General features: G+C 36.9%; 1 non-coding gene across 1 annotated transcript; it reads right to left on the minus strand.

The window, feature by feature from the left end:
• Positions 1-10,475: 10,475 nt before the first annotated feature.
• Positions 10,476-10,583, minus strand: LOC112781455 (small nucleolar RNA R71). Its single transcript, XR_003192231.1, has one exon. It is a non-coding gene; the product is annotated as a small nucleolar RNA R71 (small nucleolar RNA).
• Between the last annotated feature and the right edge of the window lie 10,001 nt (positions 10,584-20,584).

Genomic DNA, 20,584 nt, shown 5'->3' on the forward strand with positions numbered 1-20,584 from the left:
AACAAGAGCCTGTGCAGCCGCTTCCACCAGAAATCCCTGAGAATCCTCAAGGGATGTATTTTTATCCCCGAGACTATTGGGATCAACTGAATACCTCAACAGGGCAGCTGAGCTCAAACGTGGAGCAGCTAAGGATGGAGCACACTGAGCACGCCACTATCCTCCATGGAATAAGAGAAAATCAGAGAAGGCTAATGGAGAAACAGCTGAGGCAAGGGTGTGACATAGAGGAGCTCAAACTCTCCATTGGATTCTCCAGAGGAAGCAGCAGCTACCATCACTGAGGTTGTTGAGTCCCATTATCCCTCTCTCTGTTTTATTCTGTTTTCACTGTACTTTGATTTATTGTCTATTTTCTTTTCTAATTTCATGATCACATCTAGTCTTTTGTCCTTTTCTAGTTTTGTTTTGGTTATAAAAAGAAATAGTGAGATACATAAGTTTTAGTACATCATGAGTATTCCAATTATTTTGACGTGGTGGCCTTGCATTTATTTTCTGAATGTATGAATTAACAGTGCATGATTGACATTGAAGCTGAGGATATTAACTCTCGAAAGAACAAAGAATTTAGAGAAGTATTATTGACTCTCTGAAAAAAATCAAAAATATTGATTCTTAAAGCAAGAAAAAGCAGCAGAAAAAGAAAAAGAAAGAAATAATAAAAAGAAAAAAATGCTCAAAAAAGAAAAATCAAAAGAGCAAGGATCAAAGGCTTTGAGCATCAATGGTTAGGAAGGTTAAAAATTAGCCTAAAAAGCTCAATTGAGTTGCTATCACTAACTAAATACTTGTGGTATGAAGGTGTCAAGTGAAAAGCTTGAGACTGAGCAGCTAAAGTCGTGATCCAAAAGCAAAAGAGTACGCTTAAGAACTCTGGGCACCACTATCTGGAAATTTAAGCAAAGCTAAAATTTGAATCCAAAGGGTTCCCCCAGTTAAGTTCCTGTGGCGTTTATGTATCCAGTGGTAATACGGGAAAACATAACGCTTAGAGCCACGGCTAGGCTCAAATAGGTGAAAAGCACCAAAAGAAGCTATGTTCAAGAATCAAGAAGAGCTAAAATAAGAGAATCAATAATATCATCTGGTCTCTGATCCCAAGGGATATCAATATTTCTGAACTTCAAAGGAAAGTGAGATGCCAAAACTGTTCAGAAGTAAAGAACTATTAGCCCCACTCAGTATTTGAAACTGAGCTTCATTGAAAAAACTTTAAGACTTATTATATCTTTCTAGGCCTACTTTGTTTTTGGTTGCTTAAGGACAAGCAACAGTTTCAGTTTGGTGTTTTGATGAGTGGATATTTTATACGCTTTTTGGCATTGTTTTCTTAGTGTTTTTAGTATTTTTTGTTAAGTTTTAGTATGTTTTATTAGGTTTTAATGTAAAATTCACTTTTTGGATGCTATTTTGACGTTTTGTATTTTTCTTATGATTTTAGGTGATTTTTTGGTGAATTTGGCAAGTTCTAGCAAAGTCTGATTCTAAGGCAAGGAAAGCGTAGCAGATGTTGTCAGATTCTGACCTCCACGCATTCAAACAAGCATCTCTGGAGTTACAGAAGTCCAAATGACATGTTCTTAACGGCGTTGGAAAGCTAACTTTCAGGGCTTTTTGTATGCGAAATTGCGATCATCAACAATGGCGCTAAAGACTTGGTGCTCTCAAACGTGAATCACACTTTGTCACAACTTCGCACAACTAACCAGCAAGTGCACTGGGTCGTCCAAGTAATAAACCTTACGTGAGTAAGGGTCGATCCCACGGAGATTGTCTGCTTGAAGCAAGCTATGGTCACCTTGTAAATCTCAGTCAGGCGGATTCAAATGGTTATGGTGAATTGATAATAAAAACATAATTAAAATGTAAACTAGGATAGAGATACTTATGTAATTCATTGGTGAGAATTTCAGATACGCGTATAGAGATGCTTTCGTTCCTCCTGAACCTCTGCTTTCCTGCTATCTTCATCCAATCATTCCTACTCCCTTCCATGGCAAGCTGTATGTTGGGCATCATCGTTGTCAATGGCTACATCCCGTCCTCTCTGTGAAAATGGTCCAATGCGCTGTCATTGCATGGCTAATCATCTGTCGGTTCTCGATCATACCGGAATAGGATTTACTATCCTTTTGCGTCTATCACTACCCCCAGCACTCGCGAGTTTGAAGCTCGTCACAGCCATCCCTTCCCAGATCCTACTCGAAATACCACAGACAAGGTTTAGACTTTCCGGATCTCGGGAATGGCCATCCATGGGTTCTAACTTATACCACGAAGACTCTAATATCTCGGACTTGGTCCCCTATATTAGATATCTAAGAGATATTCATTCTAGCTTGTTTGCATGTAGAACGGAAGTGTTTGTCAGGCACGCGTTCGTAGGTGAGAATGATGATGAGCGTCACATAATCATCACATTCATCATGTTCTTGGGTGCGAATGAACATCTTAGAATAGGAATAAGCTTGAATTGAATAGAAAAACAGTAGTACTTTGCATTAATTCATGAGGAACAGCAGAGCTCCACACCTTAATCTATGGTGTGTAGAAACTCTACCATTGAAAATACATAAGAACAAGGTCCAGGCATGGCCGAGAGGCCAGCCCCCTAAACATGATCAAAGGATCAAAAGATAATCCAAAGATGTAAAGACAATAGTAAAAATTTCTATTTATACTAAACTAGTTACTAGGGTTTACAGAAATAAGTAAATGATGCAGAAATCCACTTCTGGGGCCCACTTGGTGTGTGCTTGGGCTGAGCATTGAGCTTTACACGTGTAGAGGCTTCTCTTGGAGTTGAACGCCAGTTTGTAACCTGTTTCTGGCGTTTAACTCCACTTTGCAACCTGTTTCTGGCGTTTAACTCCAGAATGCAGCATGGAACTGGCGTTGAACGCCAGTTTGCGTTGTCTAAACTCGGGCAAAGTATAAACTATTATATATTTCTGGAAAGTCCTGGATGTCTACTTTCCAACGCAATTAAGAATGCGCCATTTGGACTCCTGTAGCTCCAGAAAATCCACTTTGAGTGCAAGGAGGTCAGAATCCAACAGCATCTGCAGTCCTTTTTCAACCTCTGAATCTGATTTTTGCTCAAGTCCCTCAATTTCAGCCAGAAAATACCTGAAATCACAGAAAAACACACAAACTCATAGTAAAGTCCAGAAATGTGAATTTTATTTAAAAACTAATAAAAATATACCAAAAACTAACTAAATCATACTGAAAACTATGTAAAAACAATGCCAAAAAGCGTATAAATTATCCGCTCATCAGCTTTCCAGCAATATATAATCGTATATACTTTTCCTTGGATGGGACTGCCCAAAATGGGTGTTGAATGCCCATCATACCCCCCTTTCTAGCGTTCAACGCCCCAAAGGGACTCAAGCCAGCGTTGAACGCCCAAACTCAGTGTTCAATGCCACAAGGGGAGGAAGGAAGCAGCATATATACTCCTTAGAGGGCATTTAACGCCCACTCCTTCAAGTTGGACGCAAGCTCAACCCAAACACTCACCAAGTGGGCCTAGAAGTGGATTTTTGCACCTTTCTGCTTAGTTTATTTCACTTTTATAATTTTTTAATTATGAAATTAGTATATATAGGTGAAGATCACCCATGTTTAGGATCTTCAGCCCCTCAGAACATACACACGTTACTTTCCATACAGTATGAGCAACTAGACCTCCTAGATTAAGGTTGGGAGCTCTGCTGATTCCTATGGATTAATACAATTACTTTTCTACTTCAATCTATGTTTGATTCTATTCTATGATGCATTATCATTCTTCATCCTTATGAATTTGAGGTGGAACAAAAGTATGACTTCCTGTTCTACATGAGTTCTTTACGAGTCCTGACCTGGACAGTATTAAGCTATAGCTTGAGAGTGCATCACGGGTTCCAACAAGTTACTTGGGCTAATTGGGATATGTGACATGAAATCCTGTTAGTCAGGGGTAATTGAGGCTCCTGTGACTCTAAGGGCTAGAATTATAGAGCATCATTCTCTAATCCGGAATATCCGACCTTTTCTGTGGCATTTTGAGTAGGATCATCAAGAGATTGAATTGCGTGTGCTTCACCCTCTCCCAGATTGATCTAGCCTGTTCGGGTGTTTGGTTTGGACCTGAGAAGATTAATGACCACGACCAATGGCTTAATCACTTACAGCCTTGCCAATGAAGGAATCATTCCTCATTGGAGTGGTTAGTATGACCTGTTGATCCAGAAGAATAAGCATTTCCGAAGCCTTAACTGATCTCTCATTACTGTTTCTACATTGTATTATTATTGCTTGTTTATGCACCTACAACAAACAATAACTATCTTTCCATTCGCCTGACTAAGATCTACAGGATAACCACAGCTTGTTCAATTCGGCAATCCTCGTAGGATTCAACCCTCACTCACCTGAGGTATTACTTGGACCACCCGGTGCATTTGCCGGTTCAGTTTTGTGAGTCACAAATTCGCGCACCAACCACCACAATCTTTGCCAGGTCATAGCTCAAATTCAAAACTACAATCTTTTAAAATATTAACCCAGAGCAAGTGGGACTAAGCCACAACCCTTGCATACTATCCAGGTTTTTTCCAAATATCAAAATCTCTCTTTAAAAATAATTCAAATCCATTTTCCTTTCATTAAACTCCTTTTCATCAAAACAAAAGTCTCAAATCTGTTTCGATAATCCATTCTCTAATTTCTTTTAAAAGAATCCAAAAATCATCAAAATACCTCAACTGGCTGTTCATACATAGTCGAATCAAAGTCTCAAGCAAACAACAATAATTCAACAAAAGTTCAACATAAACTTAATCAAACTCAAACAATAATCAATCAAACCAACATTCATTTATCACTTTTTGATCGAGTTACTGAAGAAGAAAACGTCAGAAATTGTCTGTGCCTCCTAGAACTCCAATTGGAAAAACTTAAGGAAAAGAAAAGCTACGTCACTGTCAATTTCTATCGAACAAAAGTGAAACCAACACGTAGAGGAAGAAGATACAAACACTTTCTTCGAATTAGCTCTTTTATTAGGGTTACAGATCGCAAAAAATAAGATCGGAAGCTCAAGGAAGTCACGGTTTCCTTCCCTCACCCACGGTCTCTCTTTCTTTCTTTTCTTTCTCAAGTTCAATTCGGTCATGAACGAAACAAATGAAATAAGATGATGATGGGAATTAGTGAAATAAAGATATGTGTCATGCTTATACACACACATATATATATATATACATATATATATAAGCTAAGTTGGCTTTCTTTCTTTTCGTTTCCCTTAATGGCTTCGGCCAAAAAGAAAGAAACCAAAGAAATGGTATTAAACAGTGATGATTTAATGTTGTTGCTAATAAAAGTGGCCCAATGGATAATAAGAAGCTTAAATAATAATAATAATAATAATAATAATAATAATAATAATAATAATAATAATAATAATAATTCTTTTATTTTTTTGAAATATTTTATTATAATAAAAATTATGTAAAATTTTAATATATTTTATATTCAAAGTATCATAAAATTTAATTTAATTATTCTTAAAAAAATAATATTTTTTAAATAAAATAATAAATTATAAATAATTTATTATTTAATTTTTAAAAATTCGAATAGTTATAACGAGCAAGTTGTAGGTAAATTAATTAACGCTAAATTTAGTGTTTTAAATCATTAATTATTACCAATAGCCAAATTGTTGATAAGTTCATTTTAAAATTAAAAAAAAAAATTAAATGCGTTACCTACAACCAAGGCGTACATAACTTATTTATGGAATTAAAAAATTTAGTAATTAAAAATTTAATGTGCAACAAAAAATTTGCTATTATATTTTTTTTTGTGCAAATATGTGTTATTTCACGTAATTTTAATATATATTTTATCTTTCAACATGTACTTTAAATAATGGTTAATTTAGTGACTGATTTTTTATATATTTATACGTAATATGATTGTTAATTAATTAATTATTACCAACTGTTTATCATTTGTCCATCAACAATATATTATTGACCCGAATATATACGAGATTATCCACAACCAAATTTTCAATAAAAATATCTCTTAAAAAAATTATTTTTACTTAAATTATTAAGGATCTTATAAAACTCGAATAATTAATAAATAATTAATTTATAAATTAATATTTATTTAAAAAAATTAAAAAAATTAAATTTTATAATTTAATGAAATAAAATTAATTAAAATAAGAATTTTGATATTAATTTTAAAGAATTTATCTCAAAATTAGAGCGAACAAACTGAACCAAGCTCAAAACAGGTTTATGACCCAACTTAATCCATTAACTCTTATGAGCTCAGCTTTCTTTTCTTCCTTAAATGAAACATCTGCTGCCAAACACATTTGGGGACCATTTGTGACCACTGCGTCAAGCTCTACGAATCCATCAGAACAATTCCATAGATAAGCTTCATTACCTTTCCAAGATGCTCTACCCCTTAATTTTTTAAAATTATGAGAGTATATGTTAAGATTTTGTTGGTTTCGTATTTTAGATTCGAATTAACTTACAGAAATTGTCAGGTGTAGCTCACTTGAGCTGTCGGTCAAGTAAGCACCGTCAAATCCTTCGTGTAATGTCGAATTAATGTTTATTATAGTGATAATTATTATGTTAGATTGAAATTGGTTATTGGTTGGAGTCAGTTTAATAATTGGAAGCTAGGAGATTGAACTTTGGAGGTTGGGTTTCATTGGTGAGGGGCTGGGTTGTGGAGCTTGTGGTGCGGTACATAGTTGAGGTGTTCCGAGCATTAGGAGGAATCGGCCAAGGTATGGTTTCGGTTTCTCGTAACTAAAATATGTGTTGTGAAAACTAAGGTTAGTTGACCGTAAGATAAAAATTGAATTATTGATGTTGTCGATGATTGAGATTGATTAATATGTATGTTGGTTAGTGATTTTGAGGTTGTGATTGATGCTATAATGAATGATGTGTTTAATCTTGTATATGAGATTGGTAAATGATGATGATGTATATTGAAATGTTGTTTTGATCTTGAATTATTGGAGTGAAATCATGATGGAGGTGGTGAATTGGTAAGTTGATGGGTATGGTGATAGAATTGAGGTTGGTTTGGAGCCATTATGGTAAGGTTTGTGATGAGCGGATAATTTATACGCTTTTTGACATTGTTTTTAGTATATTTTTAGTAGGATCTAGTTACTTTTAGGGATGTTTTCATTAGTTTTTATGTTAAATTCACAATTCTGGACTTTACTATGAGTTTGTGTGTTTTTCTGTAATTTCAGATATTTTCTGGCTGAAATTGAGGGACTTGAGCAAAAATCAGATTCAGAGGTTGAAGAAGGACTGCTGATGCTGTTGGATTATGACCTCCCTGCACTCAAAGTGGATTTTCTGAAGCTACAGAACTCGAAATGGCGCGCTTCTAATTGCTTTAGAAAGTAGACATCCAGGGATTTCCAGCAATGTATAATAGTCCATACTTTGCCCAAGTTTAGATAACGCAAACTGGCGTTGAACGCCAGCTTTCTGCCCAATTCTGGCGTCCAGCGCCAGAAACAAGCTGCAAAGTGGAGTTCAACGCCCAAACTGGCACCAAAACTGGCGTTCAACTCCAGGAATGACCTCTACACGTGTAACACTCAAGCTCAGCCCAAGCACACACCAAGTGGGCCCCGGAAGTGGATTTATGCATCAATTACTTACTTCTGTAAACCCTAGTAGCTAGTTTATTATAAATATGACCTTTTACTATTGTATTAGACATCTTTGGACGCCTGGTTCTTAGATCAGAGGGGCTGGTCATTCGGCCATGCCTGGACCTTTCACTTATGTATTTTCAACGGTAGAATTTCTACACTCCATAGATTAAAGTGTGGAGCTCTGCTGTTCCTCAAAGATTAATGCAAAGTACTACTGTTTTCTATTCAACTCATCTTATTTCGCTTCTAAGATATTCATTCACACTTCAACCTGAATGTGATGAACGTGACAATCATCATCATTCCCTATGAACGCGTGCCTAACAACCACTTCCGTTCTACATTAGATTGAATGAGTATCTCTTAGATCTCTTAATCGGAATCTTCGTGGTGTTAGCTAGAATGATGGCGGCATTCAAGAGAATCCGGAAAGTCTAAACCTTGTCTGTGGTATTCCGAGTAGGATTCAATGATTGAATGACTGTGACGAGCTTCAAACTCGCGATTGCTGGGCGTTAGTGACAGACGCAAAAGGAGGGTGAATCCTATTCCAGCATGATCGAGAACCGACAGATGAATAGCTGTGCCGTGACAGGGTGCGTTGATCATTTTCACTGAGAGGAGGGGATGTAGCCATTGACAACGGTGATGCCCTTGCATAAAGCCAGCCATGGAAAGGAGTAAGACTGATTGGATGAAGATAGTAGGAAAGCAGAGGTTCAGAGGAACGAAAGCATCTCTATTCGCTTATCTGAAATTCTCACCAATGATTTACATAAGTATTTCTATCCCCATTTTATTAATTATTTTCGAAAACCCCATTACTATTTTACATCTGCCTGACTGAGATTTACAAGGTGACCATAGCTTGCTTCATACCAACAATCTCCGTGGGATTCGACCCTTACTCACGTAAGGTATTACTTGGACGACCCAGTGCACTTGCTGGTTAGTTGTGCGAAGTTGTGAACCATGGTATTGGCATCATGTTTTTGGCGCCATTACCAGGGAAAGAAAGAGAGATGAATTTTACATAATTAAAGTGTAATCACAATTTCTGCGCACGAAGTTTTTGGCGCCATTGCCGGGGATTGTTCGAGTTTGGACAACTGACGGTTCATCTTGTTGCTCAGATCAGGTAATTTTCTTCTTGTTTTCTTTTCAAAATTTTTCAAAAAAAAAAATTTTAGATTCAAAATTTTTAAGAATGAATTCTAGTGTTTCATGAAGCATGTGAAGCCTGGCTGGCTGCAAAGCCATATCTAAATTCTTTTGGACTGAGGCTTCCAAACCATCAGCATAGAGGCAAGTTACATATTTGATAAGTAATGAGCAGTATATTCTGATATCTTGTTGAAGCTTGGCTGGCCATTGGCCATGTCTAGTGTTTTTGGCCATTGGCAAGTTACATATTTGATAAGTAATGAGCAGTATATTCTTATCTTTTTCAAAAATCAAATCTTTTTTCAATTTTTTTTAGTTATTTTCGAAAATTTCAAAAATATTTTTTAAAAATCTTTTTCTTAATTTTACATCATATTTTCGAAAATAACATCATCAATTAATGTTTTGATTCAAAAATTTCAAGTTTGTTACTTACTTGTTAAGAAAGATTCAAACTTTAAGTTCTAGAATCATATCTTGTGATTTCTTGTGAATCAAGTCATTAATTGTGATTTTAAAAATCAAATTTTTTTTTTAAAAACTAATTTCAATCATATCTTTTCAAAAATATCTTCTTATCTTATCTTTTTCAAAATTTGATTTCAAAATATCTTTTCTAACTTCCTAACTTCTTATCTTTTCAAAATTTGTTTCAACTAACTAACTAACTTTTTGTTTGTTTCTTATCTTTTTCAAAACTACCTAACTAACTCTCTCTCTTTAATTTTCGAAAATATCTTCCCCCTTTTTCAAAAATTTCTTTTTAATTAACTCATTATTTTTTTTATTTGAATTTTCGAAAAACTACTAACCTTTTTCAAAACTATTTTCGAAAATCACTAACTCTTTTTCAAAAAAATTATTTTCGAAAATCCTTCTCCCTCATCTCCTTCTATTTATTTATTCATCTACTAACATCTCTTCATCACAACACCAAATTCGAACCCCCTCTTCTATCTGTGTTCGAATTTTTCTTCTTCTCTTCTTCTACTAACAATAAGGAACCTCTTTACTGTGACATAGAGGATTCCTCTTCTTTTCTTGTTCTCTTCTCTTTCTTATGAGCAGGGACAAAGAAAAAGGCATTCTTGTTGAAGCTGATCCAGAACCTGAAAGGACTCTGAAAAGGAAACTAAGAGAAGCTAAAATACAACAATCCAGAGACAACCTTATTGAAAATTTTGAACAAGTAAAGGAGATGGCAGCCGAACCCAACAACAATAATGCAAGGAGGATGCTTGGTGACTTTACTGCACCTAATTCCAATTTACATGGAAGAAGCATCTCCATCCCTGCCATTGGAGCAAACAACTTTGAGCTGAAACCTCAATTAGTTTCTCTGATGCAGCAGAACTGCAAGTTTCATGGACTTCCATCTGAAGATCTTTTTCAGTTCTTAACTGAATTCTTGCAGATATGTGATACTGTTAAGACTAATGGAGTAGATCCTGAAGTCTACAGGCTCATGCTTTTCCCATTTGCTGTAAGAGACAGAGCTAGAATTTGGTTGGACTCTCAACCCAAAGACAGCCTGAACTCTTGGGATAAGCTGGTCACGGCTTTCTTAGCCAAGTTCTTTCCTCCTCAAAAGCTGAGCAAGCTTAGAGTGGATGTTCAAACCTTCAGACAGAAAGAAGGTGAATCCCTCTATGAAGCTTGGGAAAGATACAAGCAGCTGACCAAAAAGTGTCCTTCTGACATGCTTTCAGAATGGACCATCCTGGATATCTTCTATGATGGTTTATCTGAGATATCAAAGATGTCATTGGATACTTCTGTAGGTGGATCCATTCACCTAAAGAAAATGCCTGCAGAAGCTCAAGAACTCATTGACATGGTTGCCAATAACCAGTTTATGTACACTTCTGAGAGGAATCCTGTGAGTAATGGGACGCCTATGAAGAAGGGAGTTCTTGAAGTTGATACTCTGAATGCCATATTGGCTCAGAACAAAATATTGACTCAGCAAGTCAATATGATTTCTCAGAGTCTGAATGGAATGCAAGTTGCATCCAACAGTACTCAAGAGGCATCTTCTGAAGAAGAAGCTTATGATCCTGAAAACCCTGCAATAGCAGAGGTAAATTACATGGGTGAACCTTATGGAAACACCTATAATTCATCATGGAGAAATCATCCAAATTTCTCATGGAAGGATCAAAAGCCTCAACAAGGCTTTAATAATGGTGGAAGAAACAGGTTTAGCAATAGCAAGCCTTTTCCATCATCCACTCAGCAACAGACAGAGAATTCTGAGCAAAATCCATCTAGCTTAGCAAACTTAGTCTCTGATCTATCTAAGGCCACTGTGAGTTTCATGAATGAAACAAGGTCTTTCATTAGAAATTTGGAAGCACAAGTGGGCCAGCTGAGTAAAAGGATCACTAAAATCCCTCCTAGTACTCTCCCAAGCAATACAGAAGAGAATCCAAAAGGAGAGTGCAAGGCCATTGACATAACCAAAATGGCCGAACCCAATGAGGGAGAGGAGGACGTGAATCCCAAGGGGGAAGACCTCCTGGGACGTTCAGTGACCAATAAGGAGCTTCCCTCTGAGGAACCAAAGGACTCTAAGGCTCATCTAGAGACCATAGAGATTCCATTGAACCTCCTTATGCCCTTCATGAGCTCTAATGAGTATTCCTCTTCTGAAGAGAATGAGGATGTTACTGAAGAGCAAACTGCCAAGTTTCTTGGTGCAATCATGAAGCTGAATGCCAAATTATTTGGTATTGAGACTTGGGAAGATGAACCTCCCTTGTTCACCAATGAACTAAGTGATTTGGATCAACTGACATTGCCTCAGAAGAAACAGGATCCTGGAAAGTTCATAATACCTTGTACCATAGGCACCATGATCTTTAAGGCTCTGTATGACCTTGGTTCAGGAATAAACCTCATGCCACTCTCTGTAATAGAGAAACTGGGAATCTATGGGGTACAAGCTGCTAAAATCTCATTAGAGATGGCAGATAATTTAAGAAAACAGGCTTATGGACAAGTAGAGGACGTATTAGTAAAGGTTGAAGGCCTTTACATCCCTGCTGATTTCATAGTCCTAGACACTGGAAAGGAAGAGGATGAATCCATCATCCTAGAAAGACCTTTCCTAGCCACAGCAAGAGCTGTGATTGATGTGGACAGAGGAGAATTGATCCTTCAATTGAATAAGGACAACCTTGTGTTTACAACTCAAGGATCTCTCTCTGCATCCATGGAGAGGAAGCAGAAAAAGCTTCTCTCAAAGCAGAGTCAAACAAAGCCCCCACAGTCAAACTCTACGTTTGGTGTTGGGAGGCCACAACCAAACTCTAAGTTTGGTGTTGAACCCCCATATCCAAACTCTAAGTTTGGTGTTGGAGAGTCTCAACAATGCTCTGAACATCTGTGAGGCTCCATGAGAGCCCACTGTCAAGCTATTGACATTAAAGAAGCGCTTGTTGGGAGGCAACCCAATTTTTATTTATCTAACTATATTTTTCTTAGTTATATGTCTTTATAGGTTCATGATCATGTGGAGTCACAAAATAAACAAAAAAATTAAAAACAGAATCAAAAACAGCAGAAGAAAAATCACACCCTGAAGGAGCATCTATCTGGCGTTCAACGCCAGAACAGAGCATGGTTCTGGCGCTGAACGCCCAAAATGGGCAGTGTCTGGGCGCTGAACGCCCAGAACAAGCATGGTTCTGGCGTTCAACGCCAGAAATGGCCAACAAATGGGTGTTGAACGCCCAAAATGGGCACCAACCTGGCGCTGAATGCCCAGAGTTGCATGCAAGGGCATTTTGCATGCCTAATTTGGTGCAAGAGTGTAAATCCTTGAACACCTCAGGATCTGTGGACCCCACAGGATCATCTCAGGATCTGTGGATCCCACAGGATCATCTCAGGATCTGTGGACCCTACAGGATCCCCACCTACCTCCACTCACTTCTTCTCACCCCTCTTTCACACAATCCCATAAACACTCTTCCCCAAAAACCCTTCACCAATCACCTCAATCTCTCTTCCCCATCACCTCTTCACCACTCACATCCATCCACTCTTCCCCAAAAACCTACCTCATAAACTCCACCTACCTTCAAAATTCAAAACCAATTTCCCACCCAAACCCACCCTAAATGGCCGAACCTTAACCCCCCCTCCCTCCCCTATATATAGCCCTCCATTCTTCCTCATTTTCACACAACACAACCATCTCCTCTCTACTTGGCCGAAACACACTTCACCCCTCTTCTCCATATTTTCTTCTTCTTCTTCCTCTATTCTTTCTTTTATTGCTCGAGGGCGAGCAATATTCTAAGTTTGGTGTGGTAAAAGCATAAGCTTTTTGTTTTTCCATTATCATTGATGGCACCTAAGACCAGAGAATCATCTAGAAAGAGGAAAGGGAAGACAAAAGCTTCCACATCCGAGTCATGGGAGATGGAAAGATTCATCCCCAAAGCTCATCAAGACCACTTCTATGATGTTGTGGCCAAGAAGAAGGTGATCCCTGAGGTCCCTTTCAAACTCAAAAGAAATGAGTATCCGGAGATCCGACATGAAATTCAAAGAAGAGGTTGGGAAGTTCTAACAAATCCCATCCAACAAGTTGGCATCCTAATGGTTCAAGAGTTCTATGCCAATGCATGGATCACCAAGAACCATGATCAAAGTAAGAACCCGGATCCAAAAAACTATGTTACAATGGTTCGGGGGAAATACTTAGATTTTAGTCCGAAAAATGTGAGGTTGGCATTCAACTTGCCAAACATGGAAGAGAACGCACGCCCCTACACAAGGAGAGTCAACTTTGATCAAAGGTTGGACCAAGTCCTTATGGACATATGTGTAGAAGGAGCTCAATGGAAGATTGACTCCAAAGGCAAGCCGGTTCAACTAAGAAGATTGGACCTCAAGCCTGTAGCGAGAGGATGGTTGGAGTTCATTCAATGCTCAATCATTCCCACTAGCAACTGGTCTGAAGTTACTATAGACCGGGCCATCATGATCCATAGCATCATGATTGGAGAAGAGGTGGAAGTTCATGAGATTATACCTCAAGAACTCTACAAGGTGGCTGACAAGTCCTCCACTATGGCAAGGTTAGCCTTTCCTCACCTCATTTGCCACCTATGCAATTCGGCTGGGATTGACATAGAGGGAGATATCCTCATTAAAGAGGACAAGCCCATCACTAAGAAAAAGATGGAGCAAGCAAGAGAGCCCATTCATGGAGCTCAAGAGGCGTATGAAGCTCATCACCATGAGATCCCGGAGATGCCTCAAATGCATTTTCCTCCACAAAACTATTGGGAGCAAATCCACACCTCCCTAGGAGAATTGAGTTCCAATATGGGACAACTAAGGGTGGAACATCAAGAGCACTCCATCATCCTTCATGAAATAAGAGAAGATCAAAAAGCAATGAGGGAGGAGCAACAAAGACAAGGAAGAGACATAGAAGAGCTCAAGGACATCATTGGTTCCTCAAGAAGGAAACGCCACCATCACTAAGGTGGACTCATTCCTTGTTCTTAAATTCTCTGTTTTTCGTTTTCTCTATGTTAAGTGCTTATCCATGTTTGTGTCTTCATTACATGATCATTAGTAGTTAGTAACTATGTCTTAAAAGTTATGAATGTCCTATGAATCCATCACCTCTCTTAAATGAAAAATGTTTTAATTCAAAAGAACAAGAAGTACATAAGTTTCGAATTTATCCTTGAACTTAGTTTAATTATATTGATGTGGTGACAATGCTTCTTGTTTTCTGAATGAATGCTTGAACAGTGCATATGTCTTTTGAAGTTGTTGTTTAAGAATGTTAAATATGTTGGCTCTTGAAAGAATGATGACTAGGAGACATGTTATTTGATAATCTGAAAAATCATAAAAATGATTCTTGAAGTAAAAAAAAGCAGCAAAGAACAAAGCTTGCAGAAAAAAAAAATAGGCGAAAAAAATAGAAAGAAAAAGAAAAAGCAAGCAGAAAAAGCCAAAGCTCTTAAAACCAAGAGGCAAGAGCAAAAAGCCAATAACCCTTAAAACCAAAAGGCAAGGGCAAATAAAAAGGATCCCAAGGCTTTGAGCATCAGCGGATAGGAGGGCCTAAAGGAATAAAATCCTGGTCTAAGCGGCTAAACCAAGATGTCCCTAACCATGTGCTTGTGGCGTGTAGGTGTCAAGTGAAAACTTGAGAATGAGCGGTTAAAGTCAAGGTCCAAAGCAAAAAAAGAGTGTGCTTAAGAACCCTGGACACCTCTAATTGGGGACTTTAGCAAAGCTGAGTCACAATCTGAAAAGGTTCACCCAATTATGTGTCTGTGGCATTTATGTATCCGGTGGTAATACTGGAAAACAAAGTGCTTAGGGCCACGGCCAAGACTCATAAAATAGCTGTGTTAAAGAATCATCATACTGAACTAGGAGAATCAATAACACTATCTGAACTCTGAGTTCCTATAGATGCCAATCATTCTGAACCTCAATAGATAAAGTGAGATGCCAAAACTATTCAAGAGGCAAAAAGCTATAAGTCCCGCTCATATGATTGAAGCTCTGTTTCATTGATAGTTTGGAATTTATAGTATATTCTCTTCTTTTTATCCTATTTGATTTTCAGTTGCTTGGGGACAAGCAACAATTTAAGTTTGGTGTTGTGATGAGCGGATAATTTATACGCTTTTTGACATTGTTTTTAGTATGTTTTTAGTAGGATCTAGTTACTTTTAGGGATATTTTCATTAGTTTTTGTGTTAAATTCACAATTCTGGACTTTACTATGAGTTTGTGTGTTTTTCTGTGATTTCAGGTATTTTCTGGCTGAAATTGAGGGACTTGAGCAAAAATCAGATTCAGAGGTTGAAGAAGGACTGCTGATGCTGTTGGATTCTGACCTCCCTGCACCCAAAGTGGATTTTCTGGAGCTACAGAACTCGAAATGGCGCGCTTACAATTGAGTTGGAAAGTAGACATCCAGGGCTTTCCAGAAATGTATAATAGTCTATACTTTGCCCAAGTTTAGATGACGCAAACTGGCGTTCAACGCCAGCTTTCTGCCCAATTCTGGCGTCCAGCGCCAGAAACAAGCTGCAAAGTGGAGTTTAACGCCCAAACTGGCACCAAAACTGGCGTTCAACTCCAGGAATGACCTCTACACGTGTAACACTCAAGCTCAGCCCAAGCACACACCAAGTGGACCCCGGAAGTGGATTTATGCATCAATTACTTACTTCTGTAAACCCTAGTAGCTAGTTTATTATAAATAGGACCTTTTACTATTGTATTAGACATCTTTGGACGCCTGGTTCTTAGATCAGAGGGGCTGGCCATTTGGCCATGCCTGGACCTTTCACTTATGTATTTTCAACGGTAGAGTTTCTACACTCCATAGATTAAGGTGTGGAGCTCTACTGTTCCTCAAAGATTAATGCAAAGTACTACTGTTTTCTATTCAACTCATCTTATTTCGCTTCTAAGATATTCATTCGCACTTCAACCTGAATGTGATGAACGTGACAATCATCATCATTCCCTATGAACGCGTGCCTGACAACCACTTCCGTTCTACATTAGATTGAATGAGTATCTCTTAGATCTCTTAATCGGAATCTTCGTGGTGTAAGCTAGAATGATGGCGGCATTCAAGAGAATCCGGAAAGTCTAAACCTTGTCTGTGGTATTCCGAGTAGGATTCAATGATTGAATGACTGTGACGAGCTTCAAACTCGCGATTGCTGGGCGTTAGTGGCAGACGCAAAAGGAGGGTGAATCCTATTCCAGCATGATCGAGAACCGACAGATGAATAGCCGTGCCATGACAGGGTGCGTTGATCATTTTCACTGAGAGGAGGGGATGTAGCCATTGACAACGGTGATGCCCTTGCATAAAGCCAGCCATGGAAAGGAGTAAGACCGATTGGATGAAGATAGCAGGAAAGCAGAGGTTCAGAGGAACGAAAGCATCTCTATTCGCTTATCTGAAATTCTCACCAATGATTTACATAAGTATTTCTATCCCTATTTTATTAATTATTTTCGAAAACCCCATTACTATTTTATATCCGCCTGACTGAGATTTACAAGGTGACCATAGCTTGCTTCATACCAACAATCTCCGTGGGATTCGACCCTTACTCACGTAAGGTATTACTTGGACGACCCAGTGCACTTGCTGGTTAGTTGTGCGAAGTTGTGAACCATGGTATTGGCATCATATTTTTTGAGCCATTACCAGGGAAAGAAAGAGCGATGAATTTTACATAATTAAAGTGTAATCACAATTTCTGCGCACCAGTTTGGTAAGTTTTAAAAAGGGTTGGAACTGAAATGTTGTGAAAATTGAGGTTTAGAAATCTTTGTGAATTTTGTGAAAAGTTAAATTTTGATCGAATTTTGGTGAGGCATAACTTGGCTTCCAAACCCTCGATTTATCTCAAACTTGTTTTATATAAAAATTTGGTCCGTGAAGTGTATGTCGTTCGAAGAACAAAGGAAACACGATATTTAATAAAAAAAGTTATGTGCGTCGGAAGTTTGGTGTGTAAAAATAAAATTCTACAGCACTTACAATTTTTGGCCATTTTGTAGAACTTGCATACGCGAGCCTCACACGCAGCGCGGGCATTCCGTTCTAGTTGGATGTCCAGCGTACGCGCGAGGGAGCGTGCGTACGCGAGTAGGTGGATTTGAGGGGGGTCGCGTATGCAGGAGCGTGCATGCATACGCGAGCAGGGCAAAAATGCACCTTCGCGTACGTGAGACCCTCCATGTGTACGTGGAACCCTTGTTTTCAACCAAATGAATTTTGTGATTTAAAACATAATTTTGAACTCCTAAACCTCTAATTTTACTCTTTTAGCCCCTAAATCTTAGTTGTATGTTGAGTGATGAGAAAAAGTTAGGAAGGGGTGGTAATTTGGAGATGAAAAAAGCTTGAGACGTGATGAATTATGTATGAGAAGTGCAGAGATGTGATTTGCATGTGATGAATATGGCCATTGTGAATGATTATGAATGATTGAATGATTATGAGTGACTATAAATGAATATGACTTATTATGTGGCTTATGCACTTCGTTATCTGAAATACAAGGTTTTCTGGGTAGATGCAGTGGTTTGCCACCACGTGCTCTAGGTTGAGACTCGATACTCTATTGACCTTACATCGCAAGATGTGGCCGGACACTTTAACTCCCCAAAAATTTTTCCAATGAGCTGAATTTATTTATGAATAAGAAAAAGCTATGCATAGATTTTTTGGGGATGCGCGCACGAGGGACTGTCCAAGGTTTAGCAGCCGGACATGTCAGTTTGACTTGATAACTAACAAATGAGACTCATCAGCCATAGAGTAGGCATACATCATATGCATTTGTTTGATTGTTTTAGTTTGCATTCTTGGGTTCGGTTATCTGGTATTCATGCTTAACTGCTATATGTACTGTTTGTTGTATCTGTAATCTACCTGTGTTTTTCTTGTATGCATTGTTTGTCTGTACAACTGAGATGCCCCTTGTCTAGAGGATGAGTGACGAGGGCAGTTCCACCAGCGTTTCGGAGGATTAGAGGAAAGGCGATAAATTTAGGGATTAAGTTAGAATTTAGATAGAATCAAAGATTCCTTAGATACCTCACCTTATTTATGGTTCTCAATTTTAGTTTTAAGTTTGAATCTATTGTTAAAAGTTCTAGGATCGCCTCTGGCCTTTTCGAGACCTTATATGTTAGTTATGTGGGCACTGTTACCATGTTGAGAACCTCTAATTCTCACCCCATATATATTTTGTGATTTTCAGATGTAGGACGTGAGACACCTTGCTGAGGCATACTGGGAGCTTCTGAAAGCAAAGATCTTTTGTGTTTTGGGACTCTATTTTGGTTTTGATGTACATATAGATACTCTTATATCTCCACTATATATATATATATATATATATATTATGCTTTATCCCTCTTAGAGGTTGATTTGGAAAAATAGGTTCTGTAAGCTGTATTCTATATGTGTGTGTGTGTGTGTGCTCTGGCCGGTTTTAATTTCGCGAGGCGGATCAGAAGCTTTGTTATTTATATCTTTGAAATTTTTTTCCTATGTATATATTTATATGTCACTTTGCTCTTATCCCGTCTGGTTTACGTTTATCGCTTACACGAGTGATGCGTTTTTTGGTTTAACACTCTTATTTATCTTTTTTTTCAAAAGGCTCCTAGATAAAACCCTTTTTCACCTATATTATATTTATGATTTTACTTTTAGAGGTCGTAATACCTCATCACATCAGTTTTATGACTTAAGTATAAGACTCTAAGTAATAGAGTGTTACAATTCTCATGTGTAATCAGGGACCGAGCTATATTGTAGCAAAGGGGGGTAATGGCCCCCTAATTTTAGTTTTTTACATATAAATTATATGTAAAATTTTAATTTAGTCTCCTTAAAATTTTATTTTAGTCTTATTTTATTATATAAATATTTTTGGCCCCCTCTAATCTTTCATTTAGCTCCGCCCTTGTGTGTGATCGAGAGTCAAACCGTTACTAACTCTCCAATCTTAACAGAAACCATTAGTAGTGTCTAATCAATCGATTTAATTGTAGAATTCCATGTAAGTAGTTAAATTAAGGTAGTTATCTTTCAAAAATAACCCTCCTTCATTAATAATTTCATATCCACTTTAAAATATCTCAAAATTAAATTTTTACCCATTTTTAAATTAAAAGATATTTTTTAAAAATAAAACACAAACAATCTCTGAAAAAACAATTATGTAAAAATATTTTTCTTTTTAAATTCTGGAAGTTAAACACAATAAACAAGTCAAATATTGAATTTCATAAACATATTTATCTAATACTAAACAAAATAATAATTATGATAGAAAATAAAAAAATACTTTTTTTACTACAAAGACAAATAAAGAGCTCACTTTTATATATTAATAAAATAAAACATATTAACTAATAATTAATATAATATTAATTTTAATATTAATATCTACTTATTATTATTTCATAAGAAAAACTAGTAAGGAGATTAAAATTGTAATAAAATGATAAATTAAAATACTAATTATTATTGAATTTATAATTTTTATCATGTATGAATCCTATTATTTTGATTCTAGAATGATTAAATTATTATTTTTTATTTTACCAGCTTTTTTATTTTAGAATAATTTAATTCCTAAATTACTATGTCAAATTTGTTTATATATATATTCTTGTAACTATATATATAAAAAATATTTTGTGGGAATTTATTATTTTTGCCTATTATTAAGTCATCAACTTAATTCTTCACGCTATGTTTGTTTTAGAGAAACGAAAAGGAAAGAAAAGAGAGAAAAATATGTTGGAAGGAAAATGATTATTTTTTATTGTTTGGTTGAGAAAAGAAATTAAAGAAAAAAAGTTGAATAGTATAAAAAAGTGGATGGGACTCGCCAATTTTTTTCCTCTCAAATTAGAGAGAAAATGATTATTCTATTTTCTTTTTTTCTATTTCTTTCTTTCCAACCAAATATAATCTTAGTCTAGTAATCTAATAACATACTTTATCTTATAATTTTAAATATTAATGGCTAAATGATAACTAAAATTAATAAATTCTGATATCTCTCTTATATAAGCGTGCACACACACAAAAATAAGCAATTTCATTGACACATAATTATAACGTAATGCTAGTGAGACAAAAAAAACTAAATTTTATCTTATTTA

Source organism: Arachis hypogaea, chromosome 19 (assembly GCF_003086295.3).
Source record: "Arachis hypogaea cultivar Tifrunner chromosome 19, arahy.Tifrunner.gnm2.J5K5, whole genome shotgun sequence".
Taxonomy (NCBI): Eukaryota; Viridiplantae; Streptophyta; class Magnoliopsida; order Fabales; family Fabaceae; genus Arachis; species Arachis hypogaea.